We start from the raw sequence: 17,866 nt of genomic DNA, 5'->3' as shown, positions 1-17,866 counted from the left end.
TGTTAGCTTTACATGAGAAGGAGCTGCTGACCGTTTTCCACGAAGAAATCCGATACTGCGTCTTTCCCTGCCTGTGAACCAACATAAGTAAACAAAAAAAAAATAAGAAAGAAAAAAAAGGGGAGAAAGACGCTCGTCGGCATCCGCCGCCGTCCACCACCGAAACGGCAGGGGGTGCAATGACGCCCTACAACAGCAGATAAAGATATGGTGGCAGACTAGCCGTTCGTTAGTTCGTTCGTGGACGCACTTGAAAAAAAAAACATCATTATGCAACGCCAACTAGGTCGGCCGACCTGCGAGCATGGCGTGCGGCGCTGGGCTCGAAATTCCTCTATTTACTGCTGGAAACAGACGCATCGGAATCGTCTCTGGCGTACAGAACCCCGTCCTAGGGTTCCCATTACATTCCCAAGCAATATCAAGTTCATTCGTGGAAACACTTGAAAAAAAAAATTAAAAAAAAAAAAACATTATGCAACGCCAACTGGGCCTGCAAACCTGCGCGCATATGCGCGTCGCTGGACCCCAAATTCCTCTATTTACTGCTGGAAACAGACGCATCAGAAGCGTCTCCGGCATACAGAACCGCAGTCGTAGGGGTCCCCATTTACATTCCCAAGCAATATCAAGTTCGTTCGTGGACGCACTTGAAAAAAAAAAAAAAAAACATTATGCAACCCCAACTACTGAAGCCTCATAATACTTGAAGACATTTTTCCATCAAAGCGACGGATTTCAAATTACTGATACTTTTTCCGTGTATAATCGGTGCTCTTGTTAGCGTCGCTTGAATAGGGAACCTGAGCGCAACGAGCCAGAACTCGAATCCTGCAGTACTTAACCCGCTACCTCAGACAGGGGTGGAAGAATTCCTTCGTTTTTCTACCATGTTTATTCTTGTTATAAACGGCAGAGTGACCGCGCCCATCCTTCCGTACTAGGAAGGTGGGCAAGTGTGTTTGAATGTCATGATGTTCGATTCCAAAGACCTGCTATCTATGCGGCACCTGGCGGCGAAACCATGCAAAAAGCCATAGCAACGAGCAAAAGAGGGAGCAAACTCCTCGAATAAAAAGAAAAATAGAAAAAAAAAAGAGGTTCAGCAGCAGGTGTTCCTCGCTCTCGGTATGAAAACAAACCAGCTAGCACAGTGCTTGTAGCCCCACAAACAGCGGAGAACCGATTTTGCAGTGTTCCACAAGCCCCGCAGGGGTGGTGCAGTGGTAGGACGCCCGACCACTGTGCCGGAGTTCCCGGGTTTGCATCCGACCGCGGCGGCTGCGTTCCGATGGAGGCGAAACGAAGTGTCGTCTTTGTGCTGTGCGATGTCAACGCACGTTACAGATCCCCAGGTGGTCGAAATTACTCCGTAGCCCCCCACTACGGCCCCTCTTTCTCTCTTTCCACTTTCATTCCCACCCTCCTCCCTTCCCTTACGGCGCGGTTCGGGTGTCCACAGAGCAAGTGTGACAGTTACTGCGCCTTTCCCTTCCTGTGAACCAATTATTATTATTATTATTATTATTATTATTATTATTATTATTATTATTATTATTAATATTATTATTATTATTAGTATGTTCCACAATGCGTGTCAGCACAGTGGCACATCGTTTCATGTATTTCCCCCGTGCTCTAGCAATCGTCGCCATAGAATCAATGCATCTCCAATCTCCGCGGAACGCACTATAAGTGCCGTCGACAATTTGTATATCCTCGTCAGTCTTTGTTGTACGATTCCTTTCCTGGCATCTACATGTGCTTTCCATAGGCACGGAACACCTACGGATAAGGACGAGTGAATAATATATTCTACGCAGATCGACATATCGCGTCGCATACATAAGGCGATCAGTGCACGAGAACGGTCGGGTGTGGTTATTGATCCTGGCCCTACGGGGTTGGGACTGGTAGGTATAGCTCCACGACCCTCAGTAGGTGGTGGGTATAGGTCACTGCCGCTTGCGGAGGGGCTAGCCTGCCACCATATTTTTATCTGTTGTAGGGCGTCATTGCACCCGGTGCCGTTTCGGCGGTGGACGATGGCTTTTCGCGACGCACGTCTTTCTCCCCTTTTTCTTTTCTATTTTCTCTTCTGTCCGTACGAGGCAGCGGAGGCGGCTCAGTTCGTTTCGATGGAGGCGAAACGAAGAGGCGTCCGTGTGCTGTGCGATGTCAGCGCACGTTAAAGATCCCCAGGTGGTCGATATTACTCCATAGCCCTCCACTACGGCTCCTCTTTCTCTCTTTCCACTTTCATTCCCATCTGCCTCCTGTCCCTTACGGCTCGGTTGAGGTGTCCACAGAAAACAAGTGAGACAGTTACCGCGCCTTTCCCTTCCTATACATCAATCAGGTGGCTCAGCTGCAGAGCCAGCAGCAATTTCTTTTCATTATTCCTTCAGTCACAACAACTTATGATCAACTCTTAGCTGTGACAACTTGATCTGCGCGCTTTTTAAGCTCGTTCTGCTAAGAACGCCATCATCAAATGCGCGTAAGGGAGGAGTTTACGACGATCGGCTGAAATCTTCTGATTCTTCGCCGCGTCAAGCAGGCGTCTCGAGATCTGCAGGCCATGCAGCGCGTGACACTGCGCTCGATTTTGAACGGCGCACGCTACGAGAATTGGGCCCGATGCGTGATCGTTCGCCATGCGGCCGCTCACTTTCCGCGTCGCAGCTTACCACACTTGAATAAGATCCCTGAATCGGTATAGTTTTGTCGGCGACAGCTGTGTGACGACTACCGTGGTGAAACGATCAAGCCGCTCGGAATGTTTTTTTTTTTTTAAGTGTATTTTTAAGTAAACGGTAATTCGCCAAAAGCAAAGCCCGCTTGCAGGGTGCTCATTTGGTTAAGTGCTCGCATACCTATCACACCTCGCCAAATACCGAAGCAGCAGTGAATGTAGTTTTACATACATATACATACACACATCGGATCCAGAATTAGCTTTATATTAATCAAACAATCAAGGGGTCGTTTAATTAACTTAAAAAGACATTCAAATCAACAGCTTAGTCAGTGCTCAAAATGCAACTTAGATGAGCTCATCCTTGGAACTCAAGATCCTAATGGCCCTTGATACATCTTGCCCCGTTTAGTTCCAGGATTTTCCATAAATGTGATATATGTCGAAGTAAAAGTGAAGTGAACATTGCACATTAAGAAAAGGATATCAAGAAAACAAATGAAAGATTTTTCAGATATATCCGCACATCATCTCGTCAACTGAAGCATAAATAATTGCCGTGAATAAATGAAAGTGAATGCAGATAGACGATACAAAATTGATGCTCACAACCTTCCTTTCACATACGTAGAGTGTGCTTTCATGGACACGTGCCAATTAATTGCAAGAAATGATTTGTGGCTGCTCGAAAGGCCGACTTATAAAACAGCTGTCAAGTGGAGCTTTATCAGGTGTACGAGCAAGCTAACGCACTTATTAGGTTTTCGTGTTTGATGACACGTTATTAAAGGTGATGGCTTTCTCGACAGCAGCTAATATTTACTGAACTGCACAGCTTCTTGAATGTTTTTCTGCATATGCAGTGCACGAGAGTATTCCAAGTGTGCATAAGCACTCACTAGAATGAGGGGAAGGTGTATATACGGAATCAAAAGCACCAAACATGGGTTGAGCATGAGCCTCAGTTCACAAGCAAACATTCCAACAAGAGCATCAGTCTTCACTTGGACAAAGAGAAGTCTTCTTGTTGAAATGTTTGCTTGTGAACTGAGGCTCTCCCTCAAATCTTGTTTTTCTTTGCAACTAGATGTCCAATGCTTTCATTTGTCACTTTTCTAATGCTCTATTTTCACACTGCTAAACACAAGCAGTAATTTCTGTGTGCCTCCTGCACCTGATATCAGATTGCCTGTTCTCTTTAAAGCAAAGGATTTTCAAAATTTAAACCCAGCTGCACATTTTGTTGTATCTTGCTAAGCGCTAAATAAGCCACACACTCTCAACATAAAGTTAGCTCTGAAAGGTGTCGCAATTAAACTGCTTTCGGTTAACTTGCACACTTGTGTTAAGAAAGTATTATTCCATCAATGTCTAAACAGAAGCGACATACTGTAATTGACAACGTGTCTAAGCCCGACATATAGTTTTCTTGAAACATATTGCTTTCAGCACCTTTCTCACTTTTTCAGTTTACATCTTTTGAAGCTAAGTAGGCAAGAGCAGCAAGCGTAGCATTGTTTGAGTTGCGTGAAACAATAAATGAGCATCAGGTAAGGAAAGAACATGAGATATGGCAGCTATGTGTCATAAAGCACAAGTACACATTATTAGTTGCTCTACAGTGCAGCTTACATGAAAGGCAAAACTACTTACCACATACAGGCAAGGTAATTAGCACAGACCTTGGCTGAAACATAGTGTTTCCACAGCCACTGAAGCCACACTTTATGCTTTCACTTGGGGTTGACACATGATTATTATCTATCAATGTTTAATTTTTAGAGTAGTGTCTTAATTCTACAACTTCGGCATTGCTACGATCAGCTTGCAGTGAGCAGGAACTGTGTTGTTTTCTCATAAGAACGCTCACTCAGACATTATACATGAATTATTTTTATTACAAACCAGGGAATGATAAACTAGTTTTCTCCATGACAGCTTTGCTCTGTTCTGTTGTGTCCTAATCTTTGAACAGCTATGACAAACACATAAAGTGGCTCTGCCCTCACTCTAAGCAAGGAGCACAGTGCCATTCAGCGTCAAAGATGTAATTTCCTCTTCAACAAACATTAGAATACATATCAGTCGTGCAGTTAGACACGGAAGACCAGGAAGCATACTACTAGAGCATATTTAGAGTATAATATATAGTATTCAGAGTAAAACTGGAAGGACCAAAAATAAATTGATAAATATAACTACTTCCCACTACTTAACTGGTTAGGGCAAAAGCACCTAAATTTTTACAACCTAATCATGACTAAGCATGAAGTTCAAGCTCAGAATGGACTGGACTACCCTTTCTTCAATCTCTAGATTAACAAAAAAATAAGGGCAGTAATTTTCAGTGGCCGGGTGTACAAGACATTTCGTATTGCTATTCTGGTCCTACCCAGGGCCCCACTATATGATCTACATCAAAAACAATTACAGCAGCACTATCTCCGGTAAAGCATAGAACCCTCTCCCATCGAGAGGCTGTCTTCCCACTTGCCTCCTGCCCCCCGTCGCCCCATCGACACACGCGTTGCTAGTCAAATTCAATTCAATTTTATTTCCCAGAATGTTATGGTAGGCTGCCTGGGCTAAAATCTGCATGTAACCAGCTTGATGAGGCCCAGGCAGCCATTACAAGGCAGGCCAGCATGCAATAAAATATCATGCATACATATCAAGAAGCAAATATACATTTTTTTTTTCATGTCTTAAACGCAGGAAACCAGACCACTAATGTAAGTAATGCAATGCAAACATAGGTCTATCACAACAGCATCTAAATATCAGTTCAGTAAGCAAAACAAACTAGCAGGATATATTCTTAGAATGACTGGAAAAAAAATGAATGTAGGTAGTGCATACTTTAACAACGCTTTAAGTGCAAAATTATAACAGAGGCCATGAATGCAAATAAGAGAGAACTTTATAACTGCGGAAAATACCATCGGGTTACATAATTACAAAACACTGAACCTGTGCAGCTTTAGTGGACCGATTTATGTCTTTGAATTTACTTCAAATTGTGGGAAGAGTATATTCTAATGTCTGGAGCATATAGCCCAGGTGAAAAAATGTCTGTGTTACGTGTGTTCACTAGATCTCTAGTTTCTTTCAGCAGGGTGGCATCTTTATCATAGTTCTCAAGCTGGAAGGAAAATAATATCACAAAAAACCTCGAAATTCATACATATTTTACTACATTATACTTCCAGTATGGGCTTTGTAACCAACATTTGCTATACGAAGAATGGCTTACATTTGAAGGAGATAAATTTTTTCTTTGTTTTTTTAGCAGTTGTGAGCCAAAGTAAAGAACAATAATTCATATGCGAGATGAATAATGCGTTATATATCTGAAGTTTTATTTTAGAAAGAAGAAAAGTATGGCAACGAGAAATTGCCCCTGTCACTCATGAGAGCCTATTAGTTAACCTCTGCACATGCGAATCCCAGGTCCACTGCTTCCTTCCTTTGATGTGCTTCCACGTGTCATTTATGATTATATTCTGCCAAGAACAACAAAGAAAGAGCTACAAAGCCGCTATGCCGAAGGCGATTGGGGGCTCGGATCAGGAGAGGACGGGAGATTCTGGTTCCCACGCTTTGTACTATGCCAGAGTGATGTTTCAACTGCTTCCTCAGGCACTCTGTCGCCTCATCAAAGAAGATAAGGAGAATCCCCATATCCCATTGCACTCGGTTGTATTATTAGAAAGACACCCTTATTAGGCAGGTACTGGAGGCATGCATCTGTATGTGAGTGAAGATCTGCAGAATCACTACTGCACAACAATAATATACATAATAACTGGGAAAAGTTTGCTGCACTATCACCAAAGTATTGTTTTACAAATAAACACCAATCTCCATCAGCAGTACCCATGCAACGGTCGTGAAAATCCAAGCACAAAGAAATGTCAAGGGGACGAACTACAGTGTAATAACTTCGATCAAGCGAATCTTTGCTGGGCCTAACAAAGCCAACAGCAGAAGGTTTGAAGAAATTGACCTAATTATCTGAACGATATATGAAATGCAGAAGAGGTTGGCAATAAACTGATGGGCTTGTATAAAGATGCATGAAGCCTGCCATTCTTCATAAATAATTTTTAAGTCAAGAAACCAAGATTAAATAAAATGTTCTACTCTCTGTCAGGTGGTCGGGTGGTAGTGAACGTGAAAAGAGGAAGAGGTGCATAATGAAGGGCCATAAAGTAACTTCGACCACCAGGATATATTAAATATGCAAGTGACATTGCACAGCACACGTATGCCTCTACGTAAATGCGCCTGAATAGAAACGCTGCCGCCAGCAATCACGTTCACTCCGGAACAGTAGCCAGGCATCTTAACCACCGTGCCATTGCGACGGGGCACATATATATTTTTTATAAGCTAGATTTTGGAGAAAGGAACTGCAGTATACTTTTGGGTGGGCACCTAAATTTAATAAGATGAAGGTCGCACCATCTTTATTGAAGGTTAAGCGGCTGCACGTTTTGAAGCGATAGCTTCATTTCGTGAGGTAAAGCCAAGGTCAATGTGTGCTTCCGATGACCTTCAAACAGCTTCAAGGTCAAGTTGGAACTTAAGCCACAACCTCTTTGGGTAGCTATGTTCCCACCAAAGGTCAAACGTTAACTGACCTGGGAAGTATATAGCTTAACGCGTGAGCAGCTGCGTAGCGATACACGAGGCGAGTTTCTGTCGCAGCCATGCCACAGACTCACAGCAAGAGGAACTAAGCAGCTGTGCTCGTTACGATAATCGGTTGCCGCATCTGACGATCCGGAGAACATTTCGCTATGAGCTGAAAGCTTGTGGAGGAGAAGAAATTAATGGTCTAAAGCCAAAAGAGCATCTTGTAAAACGCCGCCGCGATGATGGCCGCTGGCACCACCGCCGCTTCTGCGTCCACACGCTTCAGCTATAGCGGCTGTCGCTTCACACTAGGTTTAACTGAATCTAAATCACCGCCAATTTTTTTCACAAGGTTACTCTTCAAGCGGTCGGATGTTTTGAGCACAATATGTAACTCTTACCCTGTAACTCCCTGAATTGGTGGCTAGCCTATGCTAACATTGTGTGTTGGTTTAAATGGAAAGGGACAGTATTTGTCACATTTTTCTGTGGACACCTGAACTGCATATATAGAGTTTGTCCTCCTGCTTCTTAAAGGTGAAATGAATGTCAAACTGAGGCTTGCGCAAAGACTCCACTTTACCTATAGTGAAGCTTTCGCTTAAAAAGTAAACCGCAGGGAGTCTCCTCTTTACCCCCTCCTCCCAAACCCTATGCGAAGCGACCACGAAATTTGTAGCGGAACAGAGCGGAGATGTGTTCAATAGGCTCCATTGACTACGGCCGCTCGAGCACAAGTTGGATTCGACATATTTTGGGTTTCAGTTGGAGTCAACAGCATTCGACGAACGGGCACCGAGGATATCAATTCTTGTGTATTGTGTGTTCGCGCCGAAGTTACATCATTCACAATCTTCACTGTTTTAAGCTTATGTTCTTGACACCTCAATATTTTGCTCACATTGTACTAGATTTTTTAGAAAAAACTGTCGTAGGTAGAATGCCTAAAAACTGTATCATGGTTAACAATGCACTGTCAATCAATGGTAACATTCGGAGGATCACGAAATAAATAAATATCTTTCTCGAGCACTTGATCCTTACTTGAGCTGTATTGCAAAAATGCAACTGTGTGACGTACGAGTTGCATTTACAGCATTGCCGTATTCACACTGCATGCACATGCATTATACTCCAACGTACGCAGCCAAGACTACACGGCCAAAACTTATACTAATGCGTGTCGAGGTGCTGGATGGGATAGTGACGTAGCAATTCCGGCAGCAAGAAAGACATATGCACTTGCCGAGACTACAGTGCATGCGAGGAAACCCCACTCACAGACAGACAACATTAACGAAGCATAGTGTGTGGGCTATTTTAGGCCATTTTCATACAACTTTGAAAGCTCTCCATGTTTGAAAATTTCATGTTTGAATTCCCAATACTGATTGCTGCATTGTGTCAGTCAAAAAATGGAAGTACTGAAACAAAAGTTTTGTTTTAATGGCATCTCATAAAGCCCTTGTTGCTTCCAACCAAAGTTGATAAGAGCCTGTTACTATTTTGCTTTTGTGAACTTTGTGCACAGGGTCGGTTGAAGAGAAAAACTAGATTGTGTACATTTAGATGTTTCCAGTAGGCACACAGGCTGTTAATGCATACATACTGAAATATGGGAATGTATAACTTCTGCACTATATGCAGTGAGTTCAAGGTAAAGAAGTCAAGTACAAAAAGCAAGGCATAAAGTGCGCCTGTCTCGTGGTTCTTCAAAATGAAAACTTAAAGTAAAATCAAGGTCTCGATGCTTACGGCACAGCTTTGCTACGGGCACAAAGAGGAACCCTCAGACACAAGGGCAAAAAAGAAAATACCAGACAGTGAAAGTAACAAGTCTTCATATACAACCATGAAAGATGAAAGTTTCTTGGGTGTAAATGGGAAACCTTTCTCATACAGTGAGTACAATTCTCTAGCAAAACGTTTGAAGCACATTTCTTATACCATGTGATTAATGACCTCAAAGCAAGGCTGCAAGTGGGGAATAGTAAAGTGTGACAAAATGCCTAGCACAGCCAGCAGAAATGGGCTTCAATAAACCTGTTGCTGAGTGTTATGAAGCTATAAGAATATGCATAGTGCAGAGCACAGAAACCTTGCTTCGGCTTTTTCATCACACAAAGACGCAAGTTGATTTCAGGATTTACTACACCTTCATACTTCCGATCCTTGCGGACGTAACAGCTGCTAACTAGGCCAGTCTCTGCCTACCTTGCAGAATTTACACTTCTTGAGATAGCCAGTGGCCACCAGCACCTTGTTTTCCTTCTGAAGACAACATAGGAGACCTCCTGAATGAAAATTACACAAACATTTCATGTGTGCAGCATCTTAAAAATATTCAGTCCACTATGTGCCGCCTTGCATTGCATCACAATAAGTAACCTATATAGATGTATACATTCATTTAAATTTCACATGCATGTTTAGCACCACCTGAGCCATTATGAAACCGCTTTGCTGCACAGCAACAATCTGGTTATACATAATTTATCTCAGCTATCAGCTTTCCTGCGTGCCATACAATGAAATATGAAAAATAGCCGTACAATGTTAGTATTGTCCTGAAGTGAATATTCTCATATGACTCCGACTCAGGGTATTGAAAAAATGCTGTTATCTCCAAAACCGTCATTAACTCTCTGTTTCTACACAGGACAAGAATAAATACCACTGCACTATGTAGTAGGTCTGCAGAAACAACAAATTTTATTTTAACATTTTGCTCGCATTTCTCCGCAATTTCTGCGTGCTCGTGCTGACTACTTCGCTGGTGAAAGCATGTTTCGTTATTGGCAGTTATATCAGCAAATAATTTATTACACAACAGTGTATAAATCTTACAACTGCTCACGTTGAAACGCTGGCCTAGTAAGCAACGAGACCAACATTCGACAGCTGATTGGCAATTCATTCTAGAAACTTGCGTGTAGTAGAAATGCCTGAGGAAAAAATTGTTCAGTACTTATAACATAATACCACGCGGTACTGACTGAAGCCAAACAACACAATTTGCAAGCCATTTGAAGTCGCGGAATGAGAGCACGCTACTACCGTCATCATGCGAAAGCATGCAGTTGTAGCATATTAGCTGATCTTGCCCAAGCGAGAACTTGGTGCTCCTGAACGGGAGCAAACAACCTACTTTACAGACGTTCCTAGCTTTTACAGCGCTATTAAATACTCATTTACAAAATACTCGACATAAAGTCTCGAGTTGCCCGTGCGGCTCGCCATGGACGGTCAGCCAGCTGATCGCAACGGCCGACTGTTAATTCGCCGTTCACAACTCGACGGCACTCGAACACCTTGTATCACGTTCTAGTCGAGTTGCCATAGTTTGAAACAGAGCACAACATCACATTTATAGCAAATTTGTGAGCACCAGTATCAAGAAAATAAAGATCGAAACAGCACGCCTGCAAGCAATGCCAGCAGAAATGAAATCACAAAAACTACGACCGGAATTAACGTGACAGGGCCTCAGCGCAACGTAATGTCCGCCAAATATTTCGTAGTGGAGGGCTGGGAACTAAAATTTCACTCCCCTCTTCCCTTACGGTACGGTTGGGCAGCGACCTTAGACCCAAGAAAAACAGGATTCTGGCCAGCTTGAAAAAAAGTTCAAGCGTTTGTGTTACCGATATTAAAAACTTCGATTAACCATTCAACTGGGGACTATACTGAAGCCTTATAATACTTGAAGACAATTTTCCTTCAAAGCGACGCATTTCAAATTACTGATTCTTTTTCCGTGTATAATGGGTGCTCTTGTGAGCGTCACTAGAATAGGGAACCTGAGCGCAACGGGTCAGAACTCGAATCCTGCAGTACTTAGCCTCCTACCTCAGACAGGGGTGGAAGAATTCCTACGTTTTTCTACCATGTTTATTCTTATTATAAATGGCAGAGTGACCGCGCCCATCCTTCCGTACTAGGAAGGTAGGCAAGCGGGTTTGGATGCCATGATGTCTAATTCCAAAGACCAGCAATCAATGCGACACCGGGCGGCGAAACCATTCAACGAGCCATAGCAACGAGCACAAGAGGTGGCAAACTCCTCGGGGAAAAAAAAAAGAAAATAAAAAAAAAGAAACAAAAAATACGTAGGTTTAGTAGCAGCTAGGCGCCTTTCGCTTACGCTCTGAAAACAAACCAGCTAGCCCAGTGCTCGTAGCACCGCAAAACACCGGAAAACCGATTTTGCAGTGCTCTGCAATGCGTGTCAGCACAGTGGCACATCGTTTCATGTATAGGCCGGCCGACCTGCCAGCATGGCGTGTGGCGCTGACCTCGACATTCCTCTATTTACTGCTTGAAACAGAGACGTTCTTAGCAGAACGAGCTTAAAAAGCGCGAGGATCAAGTTGACACAGTTGAGTTGATCATATGTTATTGCGAATGAAGGAAGAATAAAAACAAAATGCACGGGCCAGGTACTGGCTCTGTAGCTAAGCCATCTTCACTGCCTCGTGAGGACAGAAGAGAATTATAGGGTGCAGTGGTAAGACGCGCCCGACTACTGTGCCGGAGTACCCGGTTTCTACCTCGGCGGCTGCGTTTCGATGGAGGCGAAACGAAGAGGCGTCCGTGCGCTGTGCGATGTCAGCGCAGGTTAAAGATCCCCAGGTGGTCGAAATTACTTCGTAGCCCTCCACTACGGCTCCTCTTTCTCTCTTTCCACTTCCATCACTCCCATCCTCCTCCCTCCCGCTATGGCGCGGGTCAGGTGTCCACAGAAACAAGTGTGACAGATACTTTTTTTTTTTTATTTAAACATACTGTAAGCCTTTCTAGGCTTTTACATGAGTGGGTGAACGAATGGGACTGTTATACAAAATGGAAAACATCAGAAACACACAAAAAATGGAAAACATACTCACTGCAACACTATAACGGACATTCAATTTGTCGCATATGAAGCACTGAAAAGAACCGCGAAGCGACGCAATTAAAGAACACGTTAGACAATAGGTACTAATAAGATAAAATCCTAAACTGAACACTCGCAGTGAATAACGAAATACATTTTAGAAACGATTTTTTGTTTACACCATTCGCTTCTCAAAATATGACTCGACGTTTTTAAGAAAAATATCAAGGCAGATATTGCGCATAAATTCAGGTGGCAGCCTATTCTATTCTTCAATATCTAAAGGAAAAAATGAAAATTTGTACGCGTCGCATCGAGCTGGGATGGGTCTGATGCACTTCCCATGATTTAACCTCTTCGAACGATGATCTGATGACGATGTGCTTAACTGTATCAATTTTGATTCCACCGTTATAAAGAATTAAAGTATAGAAATTTCATGGAAGCTAGGCGTCGCCGACAAGAAAGGGTAGAAATACCCGCTTTATTTCGCATGGGTGATACACTATCGTGGCGTGAGTAACTGGAGAAAATAAAAGAAGGGCCTTATTTTGAATCTTTTCTCATTTTCGGCGGAGGTATCATTGATGCGGGCTCCAAATAATGCTATCGTACTCAATGATGGGCCTTATGAGGGTATTAGCCTGTTAGCTTTACATGAGAAGGAGCTGCTGACAGTTTTCTACGAAGAAATCCGATACTGCGTCTTTCCCTGCCTGTGAACCAACATAAGTAAACAAAAAAAAATATAAGAAAGAAAAAAAGGGGAGAAAGACGCGCGTCGGCAACAGCCGTCGTCCACCACCGAAACGGCAGGGGGTGCAATGACGCCCTACAACAGCAGATAAAGATATGGTGGCAGACTAGCCGTTCGTTAGTTCGTTCGTGGACGCACTTGAAAAAAAAAATCATTATGCAACGCCAACTAGGTCGGCCGACCTGCGAGCATGGCGTGCGGCGCTGGGCTCGAAATTCCTCTATTTACTGCTGGAAACAGACGCATCGGTATCGTCTCTGGCGTACAGAACCCCGTCCTAGGGTTCCCATTACATTCCCAAGCAATATCAAGTTCATTCGTGGAAACACTTGAAAAAAAAAATAAAAAAAAAAAAAACATTATGCAACGCCAACTGGGCCTGCAAACCTGCGCGCATATGCGCGTCGCTGGACCCCAAATTCCTCTATTTACTGCTGGAAACAGACGCATCAGAAGCGTCTCCGGCATACAGAACCGCAGTCGTAGGGGTCCCCATTTACATTCCCAAGCAATATCAAGTTCGTTCGTGGACGCACTTGAAAAAAAAAACATTATGCAACCCCAACTACTGAAGCCTCATAATACTTGAAGATATTTTTCCTTCAAAGCGACGGATTTCAAATTACTGATACTTTTTCCGTGTATAATCGGTGCTCTTGTTAGCGTCGCTTGAATAGGGAACCTGAGCGCAACGAGCCAGAACTCGAATCCTGCAGTACTTAACCCGCTACCTCAGACAGGGGTGGAAGAATTCCTTCGTTTTTCTACCATGTTTATTCTTGTTATAAACGGCAGAGTGACCGCGCCCATCCTTCCGTACTAGGAAGGTGGGCAAGTGTGTTTGAATGTCATGATGTCCGATTCCAAAGACCTGCTATCTATGCGGCACCTGGCGGCGAAACCATGCAACGAGCCATAGCAACGAGCAAAAGAGGGAGCAAACTCCTCGAATAAAAAGAAAAATAGAAAAAACAAAGAGGTTCAGCAGCAGGTGTTCCTCGCTCTCGGTATGAAAACAAACTAGCTAGCACAGTGCTTGTAGCCCCACAAACAACGGAGAACCGATTTTGCAGTGTTCCACAAGCCCCGCAGGGGTTGTGCAGTGGTAAGACGCCCGACCACTGTGCCGGAGTTCCCGGATTTGCATCCGACCGCGGCGGCTGCGTTCCGATGGAGGCGAAACGAAGTGTCGTCCGTGTGCTGTGCGATGTCAACGCACGTTACAGATCCCCAGGTGGTCGAAATTACTCCGTAGCCCCCCACTACGGCCCCTCTTTCTCTCTTTCCACTTTCATTCCCACCCTCCTCCCTTCCCTTAAGGCGCGGTTCGGGTGTCCACAGAGCAAGTGTGACAGTTACTGCGCCTTTCCCTTCCAGTGAACCAATTATTAATATTATTATTATTATTAATATTATTATTATTATTAGTATGTTCCACAATGCGTGTCAGCACAGTGGCACATCGTTTCATGTATTTCCCCCGTGCTCTAGCAATCGTCGCCATAGAATCAATGCATTTCCAATCTCCGCGGAACGCACTATAAGTGCCGTCGACAATTTGTATATCCTCGTCAGTCCTTGTTGTACGATTCCTTTCCTGACATCTACATGTGCTTTCCATAGGCACGGAACACCTACGGATAAGGACGAGTAAATAATATATTCTACGCAGATCGACTTATCGCGTCGCATACATAAGGCGATCAGTGCACGAGAACGGTCGGGTGTGGTTATTGATCCTGGCCCTACGGGGTTGGGACTGGTAGGTATAGCTCCACGACCCTCAGTAGGTGGTGGGTATAGGTCACTGCCGCTTGCGGAGGGGCTAGCCTGCCACCATATTTTTATCTGTTGTAGGGCGTCATTGCACCCGGTGCCGTTTCGGCGGTGGACGATGGCTTTTCGCGACGCACGTCTTTCTCCCCTTTTTCTTTTCTATTTTCTCTTCTGTCCGTACCAGGCAGCGGAGGCGGCTCAGTTCGTTTCGATGGAGGCGAAACGAAGAGGCGTCCGTGTGCTGTGCGATGTCAGCGCACGTTAAAGATCCCCAGGTGGTCGATATTACTCCATAGCCCTCCACTACGGCTCCTCTTTCTCTCTTTCCACTTTCATTCCCATCTGCCTCCTGTCCCTTACGGCTCGGTTGAGGTGTCCACAGAAAACAAGTGAGACAGTTACCGCGCCTTTCCCTTCCTATACATCAATCAGGTGGCTCAGCTGCAGAGCCAGCAGCAATTTCTTTTCATTATTCCTTCAGTCACAACAACTTATGATCAACTCTTAGCTGTGACAACTTGATCTGCGCGCTTTTTAAGCTCGTTCTGCTAAGAACGCCATCATCAAATGCGCGTAAGGGAGGAGTTTACGACGATCGGCGGAAATCTTCTGATTCTTCGCCGCGTCAAGCAGGCGTCTCGAGATCTGCAGGCCATGCAGCGCGTGACACTGCGCTCGATTTTGAACGGCGCACGCTACGAGAATTGGGCCCGTTGCGTGATCGTTCGCCATGCGGCCGCTCACTTTCCGCGTCGCAGCTTACCACACTTGAATAAGATCCCTGAATCGGTATAGTTTTGTCGGCGACAGCTGTGTGACGACTACCGTGGTGAAACGATCAAGCCGCTCGGAATGTTTTTTTTTTTAAGTGTATTTTTAAGTAAACGGTAATTCGCCAAAAGCAAAGCCCACTTGCAGGGTGCTCATTTGGTTAAGTGCTCGCATACCTATCACACCTCGCCAAATACAGAAGCAGCAGTGAATGTAGTTTTACATACATATACATACACACATCAGATCCAGAATTAGCTTTATATTAATCAAACAATCAAGGGGTCGTTTAATTAACTTAAAAAGACATTCAAATCAACAGCTTAGTCAGTGCTCACAATGCAACTTAGATGAGCTCATCTTTGGAACTCAAGTTCCTAATGGCCCTTGATACATCTTGCCCCGTTTAGTTCCAGGATTTTCCATAAATGTGATATATGTCGAAGTAAAAGTGAAGTGAACATTGCACATTAAGAAAAGGATATCAAGAAAACAAATGAAAGATTTTTCAGATATATCCGCACATCACCTCGTCAACTGAAGCATAAATAATTGCCGTGAATAAATGAAAGTGAATGCAGATAGACGATACAAAATTGATGCTCACAACCTTCCTTTCACATACGTAGAGTGTGCTTTCATGGACACCTGCCAATTAATTGCAAGAAATGATTTGTGGCTGCTCGAAAGGCCGACTTATAAAACAGCTGTCAAGTGGAGCTTTATCAGGTGTACGAGCAAGCTAACGCACTTATTAGGTTTTCGTGTTTGATGACACGTTATTAAAGGTGATGGCTTTCTCGACAGCAGCTAATATTTACTGAACTGCACAGCTTCTTGAATGTTTTTCTGCATATGCAGTGCACGAGAGTATTCCAAGTGTGCATAAGCACTCACTAGAATGAGGGGAAGGTGTATATACGGAATCAAAAGCACCAAACATGGGTTGAGCATGAGCCTCAGTTCACAAGCAAACATTCCAACAAGAGCATCAGTCTTCACTTGGACAAAGAGAAGTCATCTTGTTGAAATGTTTGCTTGTGAACTGAGGCTCTCCCTCAAATCTTGTTTTTCTTTGCAACTAGATGTCCAATGCTTTCATTTGTCACTTTTATAATGCTCTATTTTCACACTGCTAAACACAAGCAGTAATTTCTGTGTGCCTCCTGCACCTGATATCAGATTGCCTGTTCTCTTTAAAGCAAAGGATTTTCAAAATTTAAACCCAGCTGCACATTTTGTTGCATCCTGCTAAGCGCTAAATAAGCCACACACTCTCAACAACAAGTTAGCTCTGAAAGGTGTCGCAATTAAACTGCTTTCAGTAAACTTGCACACTTGTGTTAAGAAAGTATTATTCCATCAATGTCTAAACAGAAGCGACATACTGTAATTGACAACGTGTCTAAGCCCGACATATAGTTTTCTTGAAACATATTGCTTTCAGCACCTTTCTCACTTTTTCAGTTTACATCTTTTGAAGCTAAGTAGGCAAGAGCAGCAAGCGTAGCATTGTTTGAGTTGCGTGAAACGATAAATGAGCATCAGGTAAGGAAAGAACATGAGATATGGCAGCTATGTGTCATAAAGCACAAGTACACATTATTAGTTGCTCTACAGTGCAGCTTACATGAAAGGCAAAACTACTTACCACATACAGGCAAGGTAATTAGCACAGACCTTGGCTGAAACATAGTGTTTCCACAGCCACTGAAGCCACACTTTATGCTTTCACTTGGGGTTGACACATGATTATTATCTATCAATGATTAATTTTTAGAGTAGTGTCTTAATTCTACAACTTCGGCATTGCTACGATCAGCTTGCAGTGAGCAGGAACTGTGTTGTTTTGTCATAAGAACGCTCACTCAGACATTATACATGAGTTATTTTTATTACAAACCAGGGAATGATAAACTAGTTTTCTCCATGACAGCTTTGCTCTGTTCTGTTGTGTCCTAATCTTTGAACAGCTATGACAAACACATAAAGTGGCTCTGCCCTCACTCTAAGCAAGGAGCACAGTGCCATTCAGCGTCAAAGATGTAATTTCCTCTTCAACAAACATTAGAATACATATCAGTCGTGCAGTTAGACACGGAAGACCAGGAAGCATACTACTAGAGCATATTTAGAGTATAATATATAGTATTCAGAGTAAAACTGGAAGGACCAAAAATAAATTGATAAATATAACTACTTCCCACTACTTAACTGGTTAGGGCATAAGCACCTAAATGGTTACAACCTAACCATGACTAAGCATGAAGTTCAAGCTCAGAATGGACTGGACTACCCTTTCTTCAATCTCTAGATTAACAAAAAAATAAGGGCAGTAATTTTCAGTGGC

The sequence above is a fragment of the Amblyomma maculatum genome, chromosome 7 (assembly GCF_055883805.1).
Source record: "Amblyomma maculatum isolate TAMU_Amacu chromosome 7, ASM5588380v1, whole genome shotgun sequence".
NCBI lineage: Eukaryota > Metazoa > Arthropoda > Arachnida > Ixodida > Ixodidae > Amblyomma > Amblyomma maculatum.
Note: the sequence above shows the minus strand (reverse complement) of the source record.